Source organism: Notolabrus celidotus, chromosome 18 (assembly GCF_009762535.1).
Source record: "Notolabrus celidotus isolate fNotCel1 chromosome 18, fNotCel1.pri, whole genome shotgun sequence".
In the NCBI taxonomy this organism is placed as follows: domain Eukaryota; kingdom Metazoa; phylum Chordata; class Actinopteri; order Labriformes; family Labridae; genus Notolabrus; species Notolabrus celidotus.
This window is the reverse complement of record NC_048289.1, coordinates 27,097,499-27,115,340: the sequence shown is the minus strand read 5'-3', so window position 1 is coordinate 27,115,340 and position 17,842 is coordinate 27,097,499. Positions and strand designations below refer to the sequence as shown.

Below are 17,842 nucleotides of genomic sequence, written 5' to 3'. Positions count from 1 at the left end.
AAGCTATGATTAAAATTGGTTGGTACATTAAAAGTGATAAGATGAGCTCAACTCACAGTATGCCGGCGTGTTCAGAAAAAAACGGATTTCTGTGAGTCACAAGTTAATCTGATCTGATCTGAATCACCCTTTTATACTGAGATCTATGTGGCGTTATCACAGATTGAAAGAAGAAAAATCTCCTTTGAATGCGCTCCAGAGGAGGAGTGGGAGGACTGATGGTGAAGGCCGACCTGCTTGCTCTGTTTAGTCAACAAAGTGCATGTGTTGTGGATTCAGATTTGACAGTTTCATACAGGGTGTTGTGAAACTACAGCAGATCCTTAACAAACCAGCAGTTTGCCAGCTGGACCGTGTGATCCCCAAATAGAGACAAATCAACTCGCAGCAAATCTTCCTTTAGACTTTAATTTGAGGAGATTTAAGGTAACTCTAGGATCTTTAAAGAAAAGTCTTTAATAACTGAAGCATTCACTTTTTTTTGTCTGGTACGAACTGAGCAGACGTAAACCCCTGAAGCTTATTGCGTCACATTTTATTGTTTTGAAAAGCCACTTACAGAGTCACAGAGTCATTATTTCAAGCTGGTTTTAAACCCTGTGGTGTGGGAAAGAGTACAACATCACTAATTACAATAAGCAACCAATGACAGGAGAACAAACTCAAAACAATGGGACGCTACACAAACAGAGAAGTGATGAAAATGATGGACCCTCAGGAGAACTGAAAACACATCACAGTCCTCATGTTGCCCGACAGCAAACACCTCCCCCTGTGTTCCCCATTGTTGCTTTGTCATCTAAAGTTTCTCTCTATTTGTTCTTCAAGGAGACGGTTTGTGTAACCAAACAAAGAATGGAGGGACTTGACCTTCAGTATAAACAACTCGGGGGCAATATTCAAACCAGCAGGGCAGAGAGGTATCACTTACACAAAACACATTATATAACAGCCTCTTAAATTAATGATTACACACAACTTCAGTCCTGTTTATATCACTCCACAAAGTCAAACCAGGGAGGAGTAAGGTGTGTTAATACAAATAGATCATTATAAGGTATGACCACGTACTGTTCAAACACAAGTAAACCAGCACAGACTGTATGCATACCTTCAGGTGTACCTTACAAACATAACAGTGCTCTCTCTCCAGCAAGCAGCCTCAAAGGCTTCAATATATGGAATCAACGCTGAGGTGCAAAAACTGCAGTTCTTTTAATGGCCACTTGAGGCTGGCTACAGAAGTGAGTCGACTCCAATAAAGACTCGTTAAAGCATCCAACACTACACAAATGTGTGTACAGCCTGGTGCAAGAACAATTCTGGTCTACAACTACAACCAGTTTAAATCATATCTGTACTTAATAATCCGATGCATAACTAAGTATGAGGCTATACTTTAAAGGTGACATATCATGCAAAATTGACTTTTTAATGGTTCTCTACCTGAAATATGTTTCCCTGGCATGTCTACAAACCCCCCGAGAATGAAAAAAATCCATTCTGCCCCTGTTCTGATTTCTCCACCTTTCTGTAAATGTGTGTGAAACGAGCCGTTTCAGACTTCCGTGTTTTTGTTACGTAACAACAAAATCCGGTCTGTCACGGAGTCAGAGCTCGGAGCTTGTTCAGCCCATAGACTGTATAAAATAATACTGAATCCCCCGTCCGTTTTTCATTACCTGCACAAATGTGTGCTAACAAGGAGCTTAGGAGGGAGGCATGCTAGTTGTAGGCTGTCTTAATAAACACAAAGGTCGGTTTTACTCCCCACGTCTGCAGATTTGAAGATCTAGTGGATGATTTTTATTTATCATGGATAAGTGCTAGCGCTAATTAGCATAGCCACATAGCTACATGTTCATAGCTGTAGCTGTAGCTGTGTACCAAGACACACGTCGACATACTGACAAATAAAACAACAAGAAACACAGAATCTGTGACCAATCCTTCAGAAAGGTCCTGCTGCCTTTCTGGTAGAGGTCGGTTTTACTCCCCATGTCTGCAGATTTGAAGATCTAGTGGATGATTTTTATTTATCATGGATAAGTGCTAGCGCTAGTTAGCATAGCCACATAGCTACATGTTCGTAGCTGTGTACCAAGACACACGTCGACATACTGATAAATAAAACAACAAGAAACACAAAATCTGTGACCAATCCTTCAGAAAGGTCCTGCTACAGGCGCCTCTCCGTCAGCATCAGATTCTGGATCAGATTCAGAGGGTTGAAGTAACAGCAGCCGTGTATATTCAGCCAACATGTAAACATTAGATCAACGTGCTGGACAGCCGAGGCACATCCACTTCCTGAGGGGGCGTGGTCAGAGAGAAAACAGAGTGTTCTGAGGAGGACTGAAGAAGAGGGCTTTTCAGGCATGCCAAAATCTGATTTCGAAGTGTTTCTTTGAGCATAAACTTTGAAGACATGTTTTGGGGACCTCTTAGACCAATATATATTGATGAAAAAAGCGTGATATGTCACCTTTAAGTCAGAGGTTCCCAATCAGTGTCTCGGGGACCTCCTGACGCAAGAAACACATAGGGGGGTCGTGATATGGCTTCCAAAACACAATAAAAATGTAGCATTATCTAAAATTTCATGTTTTATCCATTGTTGTCAACATACAAAATAATGTTGTCAAATTTGAGATAAAACCATGCAAATAAAAAACATGTCTTCTTTACTTTGTTGCCATGACCCCTGGGGAAATGATGCTTCCTATAGCGTTTATGAAATTAAAATAAATATGTAGGTTTTTTGGATAGGCCTACTAGTTCTTGCATGCAACACTGAGCAACATCGAATCACACAGGACAATGAGGGGTCTGCGGACTCCGGCACTGTTATTTTGGGGGTCGTGGGCTAAAAAGTTTGGGAACCCCTGCTCTAAGTGACCTCTGACCACCTGCTTGTTGTCATTTCAGCGTATTATTTGGGAAGGGTTAACAAAATCTTAGCCTTTGTGTTACATGCTTTGGAGAATAATTCCTGAATACCATCGTGATAATATGGCTGGTTATGCTGGTAATTGTACAGATACTGGGCTGTAACTTACTGTACTAGTTTTAGCAGACTAATTAATTCACTTTAAGTTTACTTTTAGAAACACACACAGAGCTCACTGTTTTGATTTCCAGAGGCAGAGAGTTCAGAGTTAAGGGGCATAAAAACAGAAAGCTCTCTGGCCAGTGCTTGTGTGAGAGCAAGGCTGTTAAGAGCTTTGAAAACAAGTGAAAGAACTTTAAAATCAATTCTTAAAGAGACAGGGAACCAGTGCAGAGTTTTTAAAAGAGGAGTTATGTGGTCAATTTTCTTTTTTTTGTGTGTTTAAACTCTGGCAGCAGCGTTCTGAACAAGTTGCAGTTTTCTGATAGATTTTTTTGGGCAAACCAGTAAAAGGGGAGTTACAGTAGTCGATGCGGCTGGTAATAAATGTGTTTAAATTTCGGCATCTTTCTGTGATAAAAAAGGTCTGACTTTCGCTATGTTTCTGAGATTATAAAACAAAATACTTACAGCCTTTTTACAATGAGCATTAAAGTAAAATCTGAATCTAAAACCACTCCCAGGTTTGTGATTTTTGATTTCATTTGCCTGTTAAAATCTCTCAGAGTGGTTTGGAGTTGTTCTCTGGCTGCTTTGGCTCCTACTAAAAGAATTTCGGTTTTATCTTCATTTAGTTTTAAAAAGTTCTTGCTCATCCATACACTGATGTCAGAAAGGCGGGCAGTGAGGGAGTGAAGAACGTTTGGGTCATGTGGTGAGACAGATATGTACAGTTTGGTGTCGTCTGCATAGAAATGGTAATTGATATGATGACTGGAGATAATGCTTGAAACTTTAGGCAAAGACTATCAATTTGTATAACTTTGACAACCTTCTGAACCCATCATATCTCTACAACTGCAACCTTCACCCAAGTATGTTTACTTCTAGCTGGAAAAACACAGGTTAGTTACAGTCAGAATGCCATGCTTGGAAAAAGTCCATTTATCTTGCGTTGACTGCTAACGGCTAGTCTAACTGTCAGCATACTGAACCCCTAGGCTGCACGAACCTCAAAGACACTTGAGGTTGTTATCACATGAAAAGTCTCTTCCTCAGAGAATCCTTTGATGATAACGGCTGGCTTTACCTCAAGGCCGGTGCAGTATGTACATATTTGCCATCATGAATAAAAGGCCACCAAGAGGGAGTGGTCCAGTGATAACATCTATAAGCCTGCCAGCTCAAACAGAACAGGTAAGAAGAAAGAGGCTGACATTTTTATTAAAGGATCATTCAAATGCAACTTTGGTCTTCTTTATAGTTCTTTGTGTGAAATTCTGTCATCATCATCAACACGGCTTCAGGTGTCAGATGGAGCCGCTTGGCTAAACTCTGAGCTGTTTGAGGAAAGTTAGTGAACCTGTCCTGAGGGAAATGAGCGGAGCGTATGCAGCCCAAAGTTTCCCCAAATCCACTGCAGTTAGAAAATAGAAGAATGACAACAAGCTGTCATCTTCACCTGTGGATGTGTGGACAGGGACAGCACACACGAGCACAGCAGTGCAAAGAGCAGGGAGATAGCTATACAGACAGATTACAGGCAGTGTGTGATTAGAACGCATTAGATCAAAAGTTATCAAAAACTTGACTGATAATATTTCAAAAATGGATTAAAGTTCAGTTCTAATGTTTTAAATATATAATAGTATGTACATATGACTATAAACATCATGGGTAGAACGTTTTTGGTGATTTGGGTTACCAGAGGGTTTAAGATTTGTTGCAAACCTTATATTTGAAAAGTAAAACAAACTGTCCTCTGACTCTAAACTGCATTGATAGATTCAACAAAGGATCCAAAGAGGCACAGATCCAAAAGGCTGATTTATTTATTTACAAATCCAGATGAGATAAACACAATAAACTCCCACCCATAAAGATGCAGAGTCATAAATATTCCTGTCGTGTAAAAGAAAAAGCATGGACACAGATGCTAACACCCTGATGTGCTGACTGAGCAGTTCTGAGGAAGTCTTGCCATGTGCTAATGCTAATAAAATCCCTTGAGAAATTACCAATGCAAATAAACGGAGGCGGCCTCCCACTGTGAAGGCTCGCAGCTCATCCTTTGCAGGCATGCTGAGGTAAGCTTTCGACCTCTGTGTGTGTTTAGGCCTTGGACATTTGAATGAGACACCTGCATGGTTAGAGGGTTCAGGAATGACACTCCTATGACTCTGCTGTACAGTCTGGAAGGTTCTGTTGTCATCTTTTAGTCTGATTTCTTAAATGAGCAAACTATCATCAGAAGAAACGTTGGGTTTCTGGTCTCTTCGGTGAACCTGGCAATGTAGTAATACCCTGAAAAGTGCCTCAGTGTCTAGCCAAAAGTGGCTTCAGACAGCATTAGAAGGGGAATGCAATTCATTTTAAGAATTCACATATGTTATTGCTGCACCCCGAGGCATGTCATCCATCATACTTGTGAATGTGAACTACTTTCTCTTACATACAAGCTACAGAATAGATCATAGATTCCTTTGTGTTCTCACTTTATGTATCAATCAATCAATCTTTTTTTTATATAGCCCCAAACACAACAAACGCTATCTCAAGACTCTTTCCAAACAGAGCAGGTCTAAACTGTACTCTATGTTCTATTAAGAACAAATATTAAGACAGGATAAGATCCAGTCCCATCTTACAGACAGGACTCAGTCTGATCTCATCTTAATCCACCATAAGCAGAACACTTTGCAGCATTTAGCAAGTTACAGTGGCAAGGACAAACTTCCTTTAACAGGCAGAAACCTGGAGCAGGACCAGACTCATGTTAGACACACATCTGCTGAGACCGTGTATAGTTCATTCTTCTTGACTGGGGGAAAAGTCAACCTGTTTATGGGTATGTAGCAATTTCTGCACTCCATTCATTTACTTTGGACCTGACCTAATTCAAAGCTATAAAGTTAAACTTTTTAGCTGTAAGAAAAAACAGAAATACATTTTTTATTCTTCTGATTATTATTATTATTATTATTATTATTATTATTATTATTATTATTAATAATAATATTATTATTATTTATTTGTATTATTATTGTTGTTATTATTGTTATTTTTTTACCTTTAGTAGTTAATTGTAGAGTTAATTTGCAAAAACAGTGAACTCACTTTTGAAAAATTTAAAAATCATTTCAAAAAACTTATTTTTTCTAATACTTACTTTTTGTATGATCAATCAACTGAGGTTGGATGGCTTTGACTAAGTCAAAATGACTTTACGAATCAGAGAGATCTTGAAAATTTAAGTTAGAAATCTATATCACAAAGAAATGTGTTTTTTGAAAATGTAGAAAAACTGAGTTATTTGTTTTTGTAAATGAACTCTTCATTTATGTTTTGGAATATTAACCTATTTATTTTATTTCATTCCCACTATTATTTTGTCTTTCTTTATTTCATTTTATCTAATTATTTTCATTTTAAATTATTATTATTTATTAATATCAAACGGTAACCTCTGGACGCGAGAATTGAAGCCAATGCAGAAGTGTTACAAACTGCAGTTCCTCAAGTGTCCACTTGGAGCTGGCTCCAGAAGTACTGGAAAACACATACACACCCATTCAAAAAAGCCGATCTTTACAGTTGCAATTTCAAAGATATTAAGATTACAGGGTTTCCATTATGAGAGGCACAGCTGACTTCACTGACAGGCGGGAACACGATAGCTGTTGGCTAGGAGGCTCAAAGCCCGCCTCTTTACCTCACACTCACTCAGACAGCAGTTAGGTTGAGTCCAGCATTTTCAATATGGCTCCCGCCGATGATAGGCTTCAGAAACAGATGGGTGACGTCACGGATACTATGATTATTACTGTTTTTTTTTCATTCATTCACTTATCTAATTATTTTGTATTCTTCCATGAGAAAAACATCACTTGCTTAAATTGTTTACATTGATCTTCTGTGTATAATGTGTAAAAATTCAAATAAAAAGATCTTTGAAAATTAAAAAAATCTGAATAAAAATCCTGTATGAGAAAAACAATGAGTCCTAAATCAGAGGCTTTTTTATTCAATATAAATAAAAAACAAAGTAAATGGATTATTGACCCACATTCTCAGAGCAATATCCAGGCCAGTGGTTTTATCAGAGATAAGATAACACCAGAGGGATTTGTTTTGAGTGGAGGGATGGTGGAACTATGATAAGGAAATTGTTTATTTATGATCTGGACTAAAGCTCAGGTCTGAGCAGGAAATGAGTCTGGCTGTAGTTTCTGTTGGAGACACTTTGTTATGTCTGAAACACGCGTTTGATAGAGAAGAAAGAGTGAGAGAGAGAGGAAGAAAGAAAGTCACAGGAAGCATTTTAAAAGCATTTTAAAGGGTAATTAAGGTAGAGTCCACACACCTGTGCAGATGTAAGCTACATAATGAGAGATAAAGTAAAAAAAAATGCATCTTAATTTTAAGTTTCATTCAGCTTCAATATCATAAATATAAAAAATATATATATTTAATTTTTACACTATATTAGAATAAAAGTTACAGTACAACAAAAGGCTTAACTCACCATGAAGCGTGGAGTGGACAGCCCCGGGACAGCGTTCTGTAAAGTCTGCTGAAAGACTCTGAATGAGAAGGAGGATTTGTCCTTTTTAAGTCGACTTATCCACAAATATGTAACTTACAAAGATGTATGTAAGCAACACTGCATGATTAATGTCTTTCCATCTCTTCTTGGCTCCTCGTTCTGCTGTTGAAAGAGTGTTTGTTGTTGTGAGGAGAGCAGAACAAGCGGTGCTCGTGTTTAGAGTACAGGGGGTAAGCTGGCATGAAAATGAAGACTACATCCGGTTCTGCTTTTCAAAATAAGACAAACTCAAACCACTACTTTGTTTCTGCATCAGTATTTTCTGTCAGACTTTTTCCCCTTTAGGATCAGAAATAAAAACAGCTGGTTTTTAAGGTTGTAATAATAATAATAATAATAATAATAATAATAATAATAATAATAATAATAATAATGATAATGATAATAATAATAATAATAATAATAATAATAATAATAATAATAATAATAATAAAAAAACATTTTATTTATGGGCGCCTTTCAGGACACTCAAGACCACCTTACAAATTCAACAATCTGAATCTGAATGCTCCAGATCCCATGGAGGTTAAGCAAGCACGGGGTATTGTGAGGAGTATGGAGGAAGAGGATATGAGAGTGCGGGTAGGTGTGCATGTTTGAAGGAGATCAGAGAGGTATGGAGATGATAGGTATCAGGATGTATAACAGAGGCCTGTTTTTTCTTGTCAAGCATCCACATTTAGAACCAAACATACTTTTTTTTTTACAAACACATTAAGCAATCACAAATAAAAACATGCCTTACTATCGATTCAAAAGATAGAAGTGTAGAAGTGTGCATAGTGCATACATCTGTTATATTTGTTATATTTCCTTTTATTTTATATTCACTTTTATCATTATTTTTATTTCATTCTATTTTATTTTATTTCATTTTGTTTGATTTTATTTATTTATTCATTTATTTATTTTTACGTATGTAAGTTCAGTGTTGTATTCTCATGTCCTGTGTTGTAAGCTGCTGGAATAAACGATTGGGGATCAATAAAGTACTTCTAATCATCTCATCTAATCATCTAATCAAATGTCTACAGTGCAAAACAGTCCAATGAAATTCAGATATAAAACATTAGTTTTACTCTGAGAGCCGATGCTTTATAGTGAATCAGAAGAGCCGGCTCCCAGTTTTTTCCTTTCACTGCTTAGCTCTCACAGTGCTCAGCCCCAGCTCTGCTCACAGCAGAACTTTCTTTTGATTGATCAGCATGGCGGCCATGCGGCCAATCACATGTGAGGGTATAGGATAAAGGTGATGCTGTGTTCTCGAAGACAGGACAAATACTCACTGAGAGGAGAAATCGGATCAGCCCATCCAAGCTGAGGCATCTGATTTTTCTCAATGCCAACCTGAGGACATTAATAATGTTTGCTTGAGTTTGGTTCTGGTTCAGTTTGCTTGAGTTTGGTTCTGGTTCTGTTTGCTTGGGTTCTGTTTTGGTTCGGTTCTGGTTCGGTTCTGGTTCAGTTCGGTTCTGGTTCGGTTCTGGTTCGGTTCTGGTTCGGTTCGGTTCGGTTCTGGTTCGGTTCTGGTTCGGTTCGGTTCTGGTTTGGTTCGGTTCTGGTTCTGGTTCTGTTCTGGTTCGGTTCTGGTTTGGTTCTGGTTCAGTTCTGGTTCGGTTCTGGTTCATTTCTGGTTCGGTCCTGGTTCAGTTCGGTTTTGGTTCGGTTCTGGTTCGGTTCTGGTTCAGTTCGGTTCTGGTTCGGTTCTGGTTCGGTTCTGGTTCGGTTTGGTTCTGGTTTGGTTCTGGTTTGGTACTGGTTCAGTTCTGGTTCGGTTCAGGTTCGGTTCAGGTTCGGTTCTGGTTTGGTTCTGGTTCGGTTTGCTTGCATTTGATTCTGGTTCTGTTTGCATGAGTTTGGTTCTGGTTCTGGCTCTAACCCTAATCCTAACCCTAACCCTAACCCTAATCCTAACCCTAACCCTAACCCTAACCCTAATCCTAACCCTAACCCTAACCCTAATCCTAACCCTAACCCTAACCCTAATCCTAACCCTAACCCTAACCCTAACCCTAACCCTAATCCTAACCCTAACCCTAACCCTAATCTTAACCCTAACCCTAACCCTAATCCTAACCCTAACCCTAACCCTAATCCTAACCCTAATCCAAACCCTAATCCTAACCCTAATCTAAACCGTAACTGTAACCCTAACCCTAACCCTAATCCTAACCCTAACCCTAACCCTAATCCTAACCCTAACCCTAATCCTAACCCTAACCCTAACCCTAATCCAAACCCTAACCCTAATCCTAACCCTAATCCTAACCCTAACCCTAACCCTAACCCTAATCCTAACCCTAACCCTAACCCTAATCCTAACCCTAACCCTAACCCTAATCCTAACCCTAACCCTAATCCTAACCCTAACCCTAACCCTAATCCTAACCCTAACCCTAACCCTAATCCTAACCCTAACCCTAACCCTAACCCTAATCCTAACCCTAATCCAAACCCTAATCCTAACCCTAATCTAAACCGTAACTGTAACCCTAACCCTAACCCTAATCCTAACCCTAACCCTAACCCTAACCCTAATCCTAACCCTAACCCTAATCCTAACCCTAACCCTAACCCTAACCCTAATCCTAACCCTAACCCTAACCCTAACCCTAATCCTAACCCTAACCCTAACCCTAACCCTAATCCTAACCCTAACCCTAACCCTAACCCTAACCCTAATCCTAACCCTAACCCTAACCCTTATCCTAACCCTAACCCTAACCCTAATCCTAACCCTAACCCTAACCCTAATCCTAACCCTAACCCTAATCCTAACCCTAACCCTAACCCTAATCCTAACCCTAACCCTGACCCTAATCCTAACCCTAACCCTAACCCTAACCCTAATCCAAACCCTAATCCTAACCCTAATCTAAACAGTAACTGTAACCCTAACCCTAACCCTAATCCTAACCCTAACCCTAACCCTAATCCTAACCCTAACCCTAATCCTAACCCTAACCCTAACCCTAACCCTAATCCTAACCCTAATCCAAACCCTAATCCTAACCCTAACCCTAACCCTAACCCTAACCCTAACCCTAATCCTAACCCTAACCCTAACCCTAATCCTAACCCTAACCCTAACCCTAACCCTAACCCTAACCCTAATCCTAACCCTAACCCTAACCCTAATCCTAACCCTAACCCTAATCCTAACCCTAACCCTAACCCTAATCCAAACCCTAACCCTAATCCTAACCCTAATCCTAACCCTAACCCTAACCCTAACCCTAACCCTAATCCTAACCCTAACCCTAACCCTAATCCTAACCCTAACCCTAACCCTAATCCTAACCCTAACCCTAATCCTAACCCTAACCCTAACCCTAATCCTAACCCTAACCCTAACCCTAATCCTAACCCTAACCCTAACCCTAACCCTAATCCTAACCCTAATCCAAACCCTAATCCTAACCCTAATCTAAACCGTAACTGTAACCCTAACCCTAACCCTAATCCTAACCCTAACCCTAACCCTAATCCTAACCCTAACCCTAATCCTAACCCTAACCCTAACCCTAACCCTAACCCTAATCCTAACCCTAACCCTAACCCTAACCCTAACCCTAATCCTAACCCTAACCCTAACCCTAACCCTAATCCTAACCCTAACCCTAACCCTAATCCTAACCCTAACCCTAACCCTAATCCTAACCCTAACCCTAACCCTAATCCTAACCCTAACCCTAATCCTAACCCTAACCCTAACCCTAATCCTAACCCTAACCCTAACCCTAATCCTAACCCTAATCCAAACCCTAATCCTAACCCTAATCTAAACCGTAACTGTAACCCTAACCCTAACCCTAATCCTAACCCTAACCCTAACCCTAATCCTAACCCTAACCCTAATCCTAACCCTAACCCTAACCCTAATCCTAACCCTAACCCTAACCCTAACCCTAATCCTAACCCTAATCCAAACCCTAATCCTAACCCTAATCCTAACCCTAACCCTAACCCTAACCCTAACCCTAATCCTAACCCTAACCCTAACCCTAATCCTAACCCTAACCCTAATCCTAACCCTAACCCTAACCCTAATCCTAACCCTAACCCTAACCCTAATCCTAACCCTAACCCTAACCCTAATCCTAACCCTAATCCAAACCCTAATCCTAACCCTAATCTAAACCGTAACTGTAACCCTAACCCTAACCCTAATCCTAACCCTAACCCTAACCCTAATCCTAACCCTAACCCTAATCCTAACCCTAACCCTAACCCTAACCCTAACCCTAACCCGAACCTTAATCCTAACCCTAATCCTAACCCTAACCTTAAACCTAATCCTAACCCTGACCCTAACCCTAATCCAAACCCTAACCCTGATCCTAACCCTAACGAAACCCTAACCTTAACCCTAACCCAATCCTAATCCTAACCCTAATCCTTACCCTAACCCTCATCCCAACCCTAACCCTAACCCTAACCCTAATCCTAACCCTAACCCTAATCCTAACCCTAACCCTAACCCTAATCCTAACCCTAACCCTAACAGAAACCCTAACCCTAACCCTAATAAAAAAACAGAGACCATCTGAGATTGACTAGTTTAATTGTTATCAAATATTTAATGCTTGTGAATAGTGCTGCCTGCCAGGTGTCAGCCCAGGCAATAGACAGCACCCTGCCAAAACAGCATTTGAACACTAGTATGAGCATTTTGGGGCGAATGCACAGAGGGGAAAAATCAGAAAGACACAGCTTTGTCTACTGCAGTCAAAAAAATCTACTCTTAAAGAAGACTTCAGTACAACATGAAACAACTCTGAATACCAACAAAGTCATAGCCACACCTCTCTGAAACAGTTAACTAAAATAAAAGTCACAGGCAAGTTAGTGTGAAACGAAAATGTCATGTACATTGAGTCAACCTACATTCTTCTATCTACTGTACAATGTATGTGTTTATTCAAAATTGCATGCTTTTATTTTGTATGTAAAGTTTTTGGCTTCCTGTTAGTGAGGCACTCCACGCACCTGGGTCGCCACCCCCGTTTTCCTCTCTCTCTCTCTCTCTCTCTCTCTCTCTCTCTCTCTCTCTCTCTCTCTCTCTTGCACTCTCTCACTCTTTTATCTCTCTGTGATACACACACACACACACACACACACACACACACACACACACACACACACACACACTCTTACCCTACAAACCCCAAAGTAGCACACTCTTGCTTATGATCTGCCCTACAGTGAACAGACACTCTCTTGGGACAGAAGAATCCTCTGTAATTAACAGACCAAAAGAAGAAAATAAATATACTATACACTAAAACAACAAATATTCCTTCAGTTCATGTCCTCATTAGACACTCTTGGTAACATTGTACTTCTGCAGTCCAGAGATCCACAGTACAAGTGCTTGTTTTGAATATAAAGTAGCCTAGATTCAGCCTGTTCCAGCACAACCGGTTCCTGGCTCTGTATGCTGAATATGTAGAACGAGGTCATACCTGACTAACCTCAACCCTCTTAGACGAGCCTTTCTGCTCCACAGGACTAAAACAAGGCCACACATAGTCTTATATATGCCATGTTTTCTCAGGCAAGAAAATGAGATAAGAAGTTTATTAAAATCCCCAGTGGGCTCTGATTCACCCTCCAACATACAACAAACCATCACACTTTGAGTTCATAAAGAAGTTTTTTTTCAATAACAATCCTGTGCACTGTATTAATGTCACAATATGTTTGAAAGCATTAAACACAGAGGTTAACATTGGTGGTGTAACAAAGCCTCCAGTTTTAAAAAATGAGGCCATTGCTGAATTGCAAAAAGAGCAGTTCCTCGAGTGTCCACTAGATGCTTTGTCCAAAAGTCCATCAATCCCTATTAAGCCCCATGTTAATATGCTGATATGACAGGGAAAAAATTATTTTTACTGCAGAATTTGCCTTGGTCCCTATAACTTATTTCATTATGCATAAAAACTTTACATGGGGTATTATTTTTTTTGTATAACCCACAAAACTCTTGCACAATTGGTGAGATGGCAAGTTGTGGGTGCATTGTAGCTGTTTGCTCGGAGGCTCAAGACCCAGCTGAGCTCCACCTCTTTCACTAAAGTATTGGACAAAGTTGCTGACCCTTGCAGTTAGTGTGGCTAAAATCAGGTGATACAAGGGATATAATGAAGAAATTTGGCATTTCACAAGACAACTTGTTGAGTGTTAAAGTGATTGAGTTCTGTCGTAATATTACCCATGATATATATCAAATCTTAATCAAGGCAGTGGTGCATTTAATTTGGTTATCTTTCTTCTGGGGAAAAAAGGGGAACATACGTACAGAGAGAAAGAGAGTAAATCAGCTAACTGGTTAACATTTCTTGTGGCTACTTTATTAGAATAAGATGACAGAATGGGAACAACTAAACAAACATAACATGAGTGAACCCAGAATATATCCCCTCCACTGTGAGTAAGATCAATCAATCAATCAGACTTAATTTGGAAAGCACTTTCCATAGAATGATATTAAAACACAAAGTGCTGTACATAAAAATAATAAAAAAAATAAATAAATAAAAATACAAAAATAATTAGAAGACTCCCTAATAAAATAAAATATAATCCATAAAAAAGTTAAAATAAAATTAATAACTAAATAAATAATGAAATAATTCACAATTTAAAAAAAATACACATTAAAAATGTACTGTATATCTAAAATATTTGTGTCTATAATACTTTTAAATAAGACAGTATATACTTTAAAAAGTAACTAAAATTTGAACTAGATAATAAATAAATAAAGTCAGATGGAATAGGACTCAGTTAAAGATTTCTCCTTGAGTCACTGCAGATAAAGATTGATCCACAAAGGTTGTCAGTAAACAGTTCAGACTACATCTCCCACGATCCAACACATCTTCATGAGTTCTTCAAACTTAACTATATGTAGTATCTTTCATGAGAGACTCTCAACCACCAACATTACACACTGTGTATTGAGAAGAATATATATATGTCACAGAAAGACAAAAACATTATTTCTACAGAGAACAAAAAGGCTGTTTTCTGCTGTGTTAGGTAAGTGTATGTGAGCTCGTCTTCTGCTTCTTGCCCCTGGCTGTTTGTTTGCCCTGCACCAATGAGATGTTAATGTAACTACCTCTTTTCCAGTCCATGCCTAACAGGTTTTAAAGTTTTCTGCACCCAAAGCAGCTCCTAACAAAATTAACATACTTCCTTCAAACACAACAGAAACACACCCAGAGACTCTCGTGTGTTTACTCCAGGCTTAATCACTTTGTGTATGTTTCACATTTCCTGAGTTTCCCTTAATTTTCAAAGAAGATGAACTGGGATGAAATTGGATTTACTGAACTGGGCGGTTTTTGTGACGCTGATGGGACTTCAGCGCTGAGATGGAGGGAGAAAATTGTCCCTCACTTATCCGGCCACTAGAGAATTTGAGAAGAGTTGTTACAGTAATTGATAATTGTGTGTGGGTTGAATGCAGCATGTCTGTTGATAATGACTCCCCAAATCAAACCTCTCGGTCTGCTCTCCGTACTCCAACGCTGGGGACATTGCGTTCCTGTGTGCTCTCTGCTTCTGGCTTGTGCATGCCCAAGATGCCTATCGCTGCCCAAAGCATCCAGCCGATGTGCAATTATGTTGTGTTGGCTGAGAATGACCTCCCCTCTGCGTCCACTGTGAGCTCATTTTATTCATAAACATGCCGGATGGAGATAATTGGAGGAAAGTAATTGGTCAATGACGCTGCAACTCATTTCACACAGAAATAACCCCAAGATCTCTGCTATCCGAGAGTCCATTTCCTGCATGTGAAACAGCAGTGCTTTCCATTACGCTGCATTAGTTGAGTGCATAGGAAGCCAGGGAAATGTATTTTCAAGGCTTTCCCAGGTGCAGTATTATGCTTCATGTACTTATTTGATATTCCCATTGGTGCACTTTGCATTTGATTTACATGATGTACAGTATTTTCTGCAGAACACACACCAAGCCCTTTTAGCTTGCATGTCCTTTTTCATGACTTATATTCAACACAATCTTTGCTTTGGTTTTTGGGTCTGCAGTCAGAGAAACATTACAACTGATACAAATCTCATCAGCAAGACAAAACATACTAAATCCTCACCTTAGCAGTAAGCCAAAGAGAAGCTTACAAGCTAAGAAACAATCAGCAAAGAGGAAAAGGGTTTAACCAAGGCTAATTGCATGAATGATTAGTCGGGGGAACGAGGAGAATGACCTGCTGACACCTGAATCCAAACACACTACTGCAGGGGAGAAACAAACAAACCATGTATCATGTTCTTTTTGCTCTCTGACCTGCCCCCAAGCCCGGTGACTCAGCTGTAACTGAAAACGGTTGTTAAATAAAAAAACATATTATTACTTCCACTAGCTGAACAAAAAGTATCAAAGACAGATGCTTTTGTTAGACTGACTGTCTGAACACACAACACTGGATGCCATGAACTTATGTTACTATTTATAGGAACAATTCTGGCCATTCACCATACTCATAAAAGCAACAAATTTCCTTTGAAAACAGCCAGTGTGGGACGTTTGACTGTAAAAAATCTGGAGGTAAATCTGGTCACAATTCAAAGTAAAACAACATATTTGATAACCCATCTGCTATCTAATGCTGGCATTTAAGCTAATTGTTTTGGATGACAGTAAGTGAGATAAGAAGTACATTCTTTAGTTATTGTGTCCTCTGTTGTTACTCCTTCTCTATTGTATTGTGAGAGATGACCAAACAGGACTGTTTTGATGACTTTCGAGCTAACAGCACTTTCATCTTGTTGGGGGCTGGATGCTGATGATTTCCCTTGTCAAAATGTATAGTGTGTTCTATCATATCTTATTGTATCGTATCCTATTGTATTGTATCATATTGTATCTTATTGTATCGTATCTTATAGTATATTATTTTATTGTATTGTGTCATATTGTATCGTATCTTATGCTATCATATTGAATCGTATTGTATTGTATCTTATTGTGTTGTATCTTATTGGACCGTATCATATCATATCATATGGTATGGTATTGTGTTGTGATCATAGATAGTATAAAATATGGACGTAGTATCTTTGACGTCACCCATCTGTTTCTGAAGCGCTGTTTTGAGGCCAATCGGCGGCAGCAGCCATATTGCTGCTGTTGAGCTAGTGTGACGTAAAGAGGCGGGGTTTGAGCCTCCTAGTTAACAGCTACAGTGTTCCCGCCTGTCAATCAAGTCAGCTGTGCCTCTCATTGGAAGACTTGTAATCTCAATATCTTCGAAATTGCTGCTTTAGAATTAAATTCACCCCCCGTACAGTGTGTGCCGATTGAGACATGAGCTATCCAGACTACACTCGTCTTTTGTACCAGGCTGTAAACATTTTTATTTCGCCTGTAAAGATCGTCTTTTTTTAATTGGTGTGTATGTGGTTTCCGGTACTTCCGGAGCCAGCCTCAAGCGGATCCTTGATGAACTGCAGTTTTTAGCACTTCTGCATTGGACTCATATTTTTAGACCGGGGGTTTCCGCTTGTTCGTGATGTGTTGTATTGTATCGTTTCCTATGCTATTGTGACCTATGCTATCATATCTTATCGTATCATATCTCATCTTATTGTTTTGTATCTTTGATCCTGTCATATCAAATCGCGTAGTATGGTATTGTGTTGTGATGTATCATATCATTCGTATCCTATGCTGTCGTATCAAATTCTATGCTATCATATCTTATTGTTGTACGATATTGTATTGTATCATATCTCATCTTATTGTATTGTACCCTATTGTATTGGATCTTATTGGATCGTGTCATATTATAACATATGGTATGGTATCGTGTCGTGATGTATCATATATCATTCATATCCTATGCTATCGTATCCTATTGTATCGTATCTTATCTTATTGTATCATATCTGATAGTATTGTATCTCATTGTATCGTATCGTATTATGGCATGGCATGGCATGGCATGGCATGGCATGGCATGGCATCCTATCCTATCCTATTCTATCCTATGCTATTCTATCCTATTCTATCCTATCCTATCCTATCCTATCCTATCCTATCCTATCCTACCATAGAGTATCAGATTTGATAATCTGATATGGTCTGGCATGGTTGCATATCATATTGCCTGTTACAATTTTATAGGAGTGTACCCATAGTAGTTTCTGGGACTGTAT

The 17,842-nt window shown here is 39.3% G+C and overlaps 1 protein-coding gene across 3 annotated transcripts in view; it reads right to left on the bottom strand.

Moving 5' to 3' along the window:
- Nucleotides 1-7,837, bottom strand: part of LOC117830059 (leucine zipper putative tumor suppressor 2 homolog) — a 46,180-nt gene extending 38,343 nt beyond the window's left edge. For 2 of the 3 annotated variants that reach the window (XM_034707974.1, XM_034707976.1), the window contains exon 1: nt 7,575-7,837. The gene's annotated coding sequence lies outside the window, so the exon portion shown is untranslated. The remainder of the gene's footprint in view (nt 1-7,574) is intronic. The other variant, XM_034707975.1, reaches the window with a different exon arrangement.
- Between the last annotated feature and the right edge of the window lie 10,005 nt (nt 7,838-17,842).